Here is an 8452-nt window from a genome sequence, read left to right as displayed (position 1 = left end):
GCAAACCTCAATTTAATACTAACCAAGTTAAGTATGTTACACAAATGCAGCTGTTTGTCCTTTATTTGGCATGTTTAAGTGTGTGTTATGTCAAGCCAGCCAAAGGAGAAGAGGAAGAATTTGAAAAAAAAGAATGTTTTTTATCATTTATTTTTATAGTGGGGACATGTCACGAACCGCAAGTATATTGGAAAGGAAGTGGGAGGCTATTTCAGGTTCTTTGTTCCTAAGTCAAAAAAAAAATGTGTTCACAACTGTGCAGCTGTGCAAGAGGACCAATTATAAAATTAAAAAGCTGCAGTTTTTCCATTAAAAATGGGTGTCTGAAAATGGCTGAACAATCACTGCCAACATCAAAGAAGAAAAAGGAGACCCACAAATCTGCTGTCGAATGCCTTACTTTAGATACATAAAGATGGTGGCAAATTAGTTCAAATATTTCCACAGAAAAGACTTGTGGTTCCTTCTGATTAGAACACGTCAGAAAAATTACTAACAACAATAAATCATTTTATTTAAAAATGGGGAGGGGGAGAGAGAAGTATGTACTCAGGGAGAAACAGTGTCTAAGAGACAAAACTGAAAGTATGCTGTGCCCCATTTGAATGAGTAAATGATGCAGTATCTTATAAAACACAAAGTAGACCCTGAGTAGCAATTATTTTTTCTTCATAGATTGGTAGGAGCCAAATCTGTAACTAATGTAATGATGATATTATCACAAGCTGCTTTAATGAATGGCAGTCAAAGATTATGCAGAGGTGAGCATTATCCTGGATAGGTCTGACATATCAGAGATCTCAGACAGTGAATATGACAGTGTCAGTGAAATCAACTACAGATAGTCCTCAACTTACAAAAGTTCATTTAGTGACTGTTCAAAGTTACAATGGCAATGAAAAAAAAGTGACTTGTGACTGTTTTTCACATTTATGACCATCTCAGCATCCCCATGGTCATGTGATCAAAATTCAGATGCTGAGCAACTGGTTCATATTTATGACGGTTGTAGTATCCCGGGGTCATGTGATCCCCTCTTGCAACCTTTTGACAAGCAAAGTCAATGAGGAAAACAGGTTCACTTAACAATTGTGTTACTAACTTAAAAACTGCAGTGATTTGCTTACCAACTGTAGCAAGATAGGTCGTAAAATATCAGAACATTTTTATTTATTATTTAAGAAACTGTGTTTAAAAATACTGCAATTCTTGTAATGTCCTGAGATTGTAAAATATTTCTCTTTAGGTAAATTTCTATAGCTAGTCATTTGGTATTCATAATTATATATGAATTTACTCACTAAAATCATTACAAAAGCTACATTGTATTGCTGAGATATTTAACCCTGCTAGGTTACCTACTATATCTCTTTTATGGGCTCTAGGTAGGGTAGGATATATTACTAAGCAGTCAAGCAACTGCCTTGAGGAAGTAGTTTTAGGTAGCCATGAAAGGGAGGCATGTTGTTTATTATTACCTAATTAATTAATTTTTACAGTAGCATTGTTGCTGTCCTGGAAGACAATGGACCGTGTTATACCATCAATGCCAACACTAGTTTTCTAGCCTTGGGTGGCTTTGATTGGCAAACATGTGCTAATTTTGCCTTTGCCTCAGACAGCCAGCAATACTGAGAAGCAATAGCACTTAAGACTTATATACTGCTTCCCAGCGCTTTACAGCCCTCTCTAGGCCCTCTCTACATTTAGGCAAGAAAAACCAAATGAATACATACAGTATAAGTCACGGGTGTCACTCTCACCATGTCACGTGACATTTCGCGACGTGTCACGACCCTTTTTGCATTGCCGGCAATGCAAAATCTGGTGGAATGAATGATGAAACTGACCTGCGGGCTGGCAGTTTGACACCCCTGATATAGGTGGTACCTTGCTCAATAGTAGTAACTGTGAGAGGGATCTCGGAGTCCTAATGAACAATCACTTAAGTATGAGCCAGTAGTGTGCTGCAGCTGCCAAAAAAGCCAACACAGTGCTAGGCTGCATTAATAGAGGGATAGAATCAAGATCAAGTGAAGTGTTAATACCACTTTATAATCCTTTGGTAAGGCTACAATTGGAATAATGCATCCAGGTTTGGTCACTATGATGTAAAAAAGTTGTTGAGACTCTAGAAAGAGTACAGAGAAGAGCTACAAAGATGATTAGGGGACTGGAAGCTAAAGCATATAAAGAACAATTGCTGGAATTGGGTATGTTTAGTTTAATGAAGAGAAGGACAAGGGGTGACATGATAGCAGTGTTCCAATATCTCAGGGGTTGCCACAAAGAAGAGGGAGTCAAGCTATTCTCCAAAGCACCTGAAGGCAGGACAAGATGGAAACTAATCAAAGAGAGAAGGAACTTAGAACTAAGGAGAAATTTCCTTACAGCTAGAACAATTAATCAGTGGAACAACCTGCCTCCAGGAGTTGTGAATGCTCCAACACTGGAAGTTTTTAAGAAGAGATTGGACAGCCATTTGTCTGAAACAGTATAGGGTTTCCTGCCTGAGCAAGGGGTTCCGACTCAACCCTTACAACTCAATATTATTGTTGTTGTTATTGTTGTTATTTGGTTTACAGAGTCAGCATATTGCTCCCAACAATCTGAGTTCTCCTTTTACCGACCTCAGAAGGATGGAAGGCTGAGTCAACCTTGAGCCAGTGAGACTCAAACTGCCGAACTGTTGGCAGCCAGCAGTCAGTAGAAGTAAGTTGCAGTACTGCATTCTAACCACTGTGTCACCATGGCTCTTGTCCAGAAAAACAGCTCTCTTGACAAAGACAATGCAAGAGCTTTCTTCGTGGGCATGTAACACCGCCTGGCTTGTTTTCCCTAAAGAATGTATACTACACAGATGTAAACTCAAGAAATTCAAGACTTCATGGTCTCCATTCCAGAGTGGAATACATTCTTGTTTGTGATGTAAGAAGCTAAAGGCTATATTTCTTCTGGAGCTCTTAAAGTAAGATACAGATTTTTTTCTTGGCATGATCCTGTTACTTCTCCATCCTTCTCCTGCTAAGGGACAATGAAAGCTGGTAATAAAAATTGTTGGCACCTATAACTTGCAAACCATCGTTAATCTCCAACCCTAGCCCCTAGCTCTGGGGCTACAGCAATAGTAGTGAGGGTGCACTTATAGTCCAGCAGTAGACCACAAGGGGTGTATCTATGTCTTGGAAAGAGAAGAAAGTCAGCTTTACATGAATAGATTACTGTAAATTTAAGGTGACTGTTGAATGTATTTATTTGATTCTAATCTGCTTAATTTTTTCCCCTGAAATAATAATGAAAAATGTTGTTGTGCATTACTACACGTATTTTCCCCTAATCTACAATTTTGTACACTGTGCATTTATTTCTCTAATATAAGCCATTTTTAACACATTACTCTCAAATATATAGTTTTAAATATACGAGTTTTTATAGTAAATATACAAACATAGACTGCTTCATCCAAACTTAAGAGAAAAAGAGGTACGGTAATACAGACTTTCATAGGCTATTATTACAGTGGGATAGAGTCTACTGTATATTGGCTATTTCCATTTAAAGGAACGCATAAGCTAGTTATTTTGACACCCTATAGTAAGTTAAGATATTATGTAGAAAATCAGACAAAGTATACTAAATAAATCTCTCGTACAGTTTTTTATTGTTGTACACCTGATCTGAAGAATGTTGGCATTCCTACTTCTGCCATGCAATTCATCCCAGAAACAAACCCTGATAAATTTCTCACTTTTTTTTTCAACACTACAGTTCTAGGAATGTTTACTCAGAAGTAAATTCCCCTCTCGTCAATGGGCTTTTCTTCCTAGTTCATGAGATTCTGATTGCAGCCTTCATTATATGCATGTCCTTACAAAAGATAATTGCTACTATCTCTTCCATTTTTTTTGTTTAAAATACTAAGCTTCCAAGAATAGCATAGGGAAAATTACATGAAGACATAAAAAGGGAAGTGGAAAAAAAAAGAACTGATTCAGTCGGTTTTTAAATGCTAGATTTTGCACAGAAAAAAGGAGGAGGAGGAGAAATTGAGTGAATCTCTTTAAGCTCTAATGACTCTGCCTTATGAGTACAGCTTTCCCCAGTATGTATAATGCATGAGTGGCAAAATAGGTCAAATACTGAGGGGAAAAAGAAAACATCCACATCTTTGAAATTATTAAGAACACAATCATTCCACTGCAGGGCCATTTGCAGAAGAGTTCCAAAACAAAACCTTATGAAAAATATGAAGGATAATGAGACAGATAAGGCTACTGAGAGAGAGAAGAGAGCTGGTGCTGAAGCTTGTTGCAATGAAAGGGAAGGTAATATAGCCAGCTTTTTGTATGTATGTATATATTAAACCAATGATGTTAATATTTATTTTTCCCAAGTCACTGTTTGTAATGCCCCCCTTAAGCAAATTGCCTAAAGTGTGAGGTTTATTATTTGCATTTTAGGATAGCGAATGTCAATATTCTTCTTCCACCGTAATAATACACACTTGTGACTGTAATTTTTTTTCTTTTAGCAAATAAATGGAGATGTTGAATTTATACATTGCACCAAGCCAACCCTTTTATTAATCATGGTTTGCAAAACAAAAATAAGCCACTCTGAACCAATACAAGTGTAACCTTAAGCCATAGTGGAAATGTGTATTCATTATATTGTAGAAAAACTTAGATTTTTTTTTTGTGAGACAAACCATTCAGTTATATCAAACTACAGGCAAAAGTAGAATTATGATGGATAGATTATTTCCTTTTTGTCTTTATCAATTGAGATTTTGGCTTTCCCCCTAGACCAGTGGTTCTCAACCTTTTTAATGCCGCGACCCCCAACCGGTTGTAAGTCGAGGACTACTCAACCGGTCGTAAGTGAAGGACTACTCAACTGGTGCAGCACCGTTTGCAGAATGGGACTTTTGGCGGGCTCAGCAGGGCAGAGACAGCCTGGACAATTCCTATTGGCTTTTGAAAGCCAATAGAATTAGACTCTATTCAAGAGAGTCTATTCTATTGGCTTTCAAAAGCCAATAGAATAAAAGGGAGTAGCACAGCTAAGGAAAAGGGGGAAAATATGGCGGACTGCGTTGTTTGGCAACCCCCGTGAAACGGTCGTTCGACCCCAAATGGGGTCCTGACCCACAAGTTGAGAACCACTGCCCTAGACTGAGGGCTTCAGAGTCCAATGAAATTTAACTCTTATTTTATTTGGACATTAGCCCAGAAGAACATTTTCAGCTATGTGAAGATGACCGTCACAATAGTTCACTTTGCGTAAAAGATTTAATTTTTACCCGCCTGTGAGTGATGACCAAAGTAGTGATTCAAAATCTCTTATTGCCTTTTTTATAGTCTGCTCAACATAATTTCTCCTGATAATTTCTCTATTTTACTTAGTCAGATGGTGTTAGCAAAAGACATTGCAATTAGGAATCAATTCTGTTTAATTAATTAAACAGAGCAGAAAAAATGGGCTTCTCACATGTGTATATATATAAACTTTAAAAACAGTTTCAGTAAAGATCACTAGGGTTCTTTATAATCCTCCACGTCTAATCTACCTCTATAATCAATTTATTCCTAAATCACAAAAATATCACATGTGAAATTTGTCTCAAATAAAATGTGAAATGGCTTCTTCCCAGAATGTAATAATTAGTCTAAGATCCACTGAGGTTTGTGATACAGACTATCATGACAATTTGCCGTGGTTTAAGGAGAAGAAATGGATCTCCTAACTGTTCCATTCAGGCATTTAAAATTTGTATATCAGACTGGTTTTTGAGAAGTGTAAGGACTAATTGTGAGCTTTTTTGCCACTTCCAATAATTTAGGCATCTGAAAATGCAATTGATCAAAGTTGCATTTGATCAAACGACAGAAGTTCTTATTGCTGGGCAGCAACAGACAAATTATATTTATCCTTGAATGTAGGAAATGAGAAGAACTCATCAGCCAGTAACTGATATAAAGTAAAATTCCAACATCTATTCAAATATTCTATAAAAAAATATCCCAAAAAGTCCTGGAAAGAATACATACTAAGAAAAGTCAGCCAGACTTTGATACTGATCAAAAGTTATGCATACTGATACAAAATTCAGTATAGCAAGTCACTCTCTTTAACTGACAACCACATCTTTATGGAATTTGCAAACCCCACAGAAATTGACAGAACCGTACATTTTTAAAAATATTTCCCAGATCTGTATAATTTGAATTGTTTGCATAATGACATGATACATGCTTCATCACTGCCCCCCTCATAGGTGCCCATGAATCCATTAAGTTCCAGATGTTGTTTTGACACATACGGCAGAATCTAAAAGTTACTAGTATCCATGGGAAAACATTGCTTCTATATTTGTGAAATGGATATTGGAAAGAAATCCTGTATATCTTACTCTATTGGCTCAAGTGGGGACTGATACTTTTATACTATTCTTCCTGCTGCATAGCAGCATAACTTCTCAAGTCTTTGGATTCCACCTCTTAGCTGGTGTCAGTGTTCTTCAGATTATGATTCTGGATTACTTCAATTCCCTGATGGTAGGTTTGGTGATAATTCAGGAGTTTACAGATACCATGACAACTAAACTGATCTAAATGGTATGATGCACAAGACTTATTATACTTTTATTTATTTATTTTGGAGCAGATGCAGTGTGATCTCAGGATATAGGGTATTAATATCTACCCCTTGTCCTTGTCCAATCATTATCTGATTGCTATATACGTAACTTACCATAGTAGTATATTTGATTGGTCCATCGTAGGTTCCCAATAGATCTGTTTAGGGTAGTATTCTGTAGCTGTGCTTATCCTCCTTACAGGGACTGTTCCAGTTAATTGAGACTACAGAGGTCAAACCATAACACTCTCCTTTGTGGAGTGCCACAGAGTCCTACTCTATTATCCCCCTACTTGACATCTACATATGAAGACCTTGGGAGATGTTATCTTTCACATGGAGTTATGTATCATCAGTATGCTAACTGTATATCTCAGGCCTAAACTGAACAGGAGATACAGAGAAGTTGCTACCTCAGTGTCTGGAGACTGTAAGTATCTGGAAAAGAAAGAACAAATTCAGGCTCAATTTCAGTGAGACAAAGTGGATATGGGTTCAGAAACCAACCAAGACCCGATAGCAGTGATACTCCATCTTGGATTCTGGATGAGGTTGCACTCCCATGGAGTAAACTATTTCAGACAGAGCCCTCAAGGTGCATATGGTAACTGTAAGATAGGAAAGTCTCCATCTCATGAACCAATTATGAGTGTTTTCCTGAAGCAGAGGTTTTGCTCATAGCCACTCATACCATAGTTATTGCTCTAATGAAACATGCTGCACATAGGGCCAACTTGGAAGCTATAAGACTTCAGCATTTCAAGTAGTTGAAACTTGTATATAAGGTATAAATAGATGATGGATAGATGCTAGATAGATGATAGGTGATAGAAGATGGATAAATGAGTAATAATAATAATAATAATAATAATAGTTGGAAGGGACCTTGGAGGTCTTCTAGTCCAACCCCCTGCTCAGGCAGGAAACCCTATACTATTTCAGACAAATGGCTGTCCAGTCTCTTCTTAAAAACTTCCAGTGTTCGAGCATGATATATAGCAGATAGATAGATGATAGATAGATAGATAGATAGATAGATAGATAGATAGATAGATAGATAGATAGAGGGCTTTTTTTCTCATAGTACGCCCAGAATGGAGTTCCTGCACCTTTTTGGGATGGAACCTTGTAGGGTAGGCAAGGCGGATTGTATGACGTGTGTAGTTCGGCACCTTTTGTTTTTACAAAAAAAGCACTGGATAGATAGATAGATAGATAGATAGATAGATAGATAGATAGATAGATAGATAGATAGATAGATAGATAGATGAACAATAAACTCTTTTAAAAGAAATAAGCTCTCTTTCAGTGAAAATTTTTTGTAATGGAGGACATGCAGAAAATAATACATTTAGCATAGAATTCTGTTTGTTATTTAGAATCAACATTGTTTCTTTTATATTGTCTTCGACTAAATTTAATTCACATGTAAATGTTCTTTTCTGTCTTTCTTTTTCCACTTTTGTTTGTAGAGTATGCACATGCCTGGTGATACATGGAATGAAGACACTGAAGGATTTGAGCCATCACTTTAAAGTTGATACTGGGCTTTATTTTTCCAGTTGCTTGATTGTTTCTCCATCATGGAGAGAATGTAAAGGAATTAATTGTAAAAATAAATACATTCCTTTTAAACAATAGAGTGAGATCTTTTGTTTAAATTTTAAGCTAAGAAATATATAAGCTAATAAGTATAATTCAGAATTTTTCAGTGGTGCTTTTTTATCTTTCTCTACCAAATATATATTTGCTATCATTACCACACAAAAAAAGACAAAAACAAATCAAATCAAAATATCTTGTCTCTTACATT

At 36.6% G+C, this 8452-nt stretch overlaps 1 long non-coding RNA gene across 2 annotated transcripts; it reads left to right on the top strand.

Annotated features, from left to right (window-relative positions):
- Positions 1-2824: 2824 nt before the first annotated feature.
- LOC120309499 lies at positions 2825-8199 on the top strand. Of its 2 annotated transcripts, none has more exons than XR_005557099.1 (4): positions 2825-2968; positions 4204-4325; positions 6842-7069; positions 8112-8199. It is a non-coding gene; the product is annotated as an uncharacterized LOC120309499 (long non-coding RNA). The 2 variants fall into 2 exon arrangements; XR_005557100.1 differs by lacking the exon at positions 2825-2968 and adding an exon at positions 2993-3044.
- Positions 8200-8452: the final 253 nt, after the last annotated feature.

This window comes from Crotalus tigris, unplaced genomic scaffold (assembly GCF_016545835.1).
Source record: "Crotalus tigris isolate CLP2741 ecotype Arizona unplaced genomic scaffold, ASM1654583v1 scf7180000018030.5226217, whole genome shotgun sequence".
Lineage (NCBI taxonomy): Eukaryota > Metazoa > Chordata > Lepidosauria > Squamata > Viperidae > Crotalus > Crotalus tigris.
Note: the sequence above shows the minus strand (reverse complement) of the source record. Positions and strands in the feature narration are given on the sequence as shown.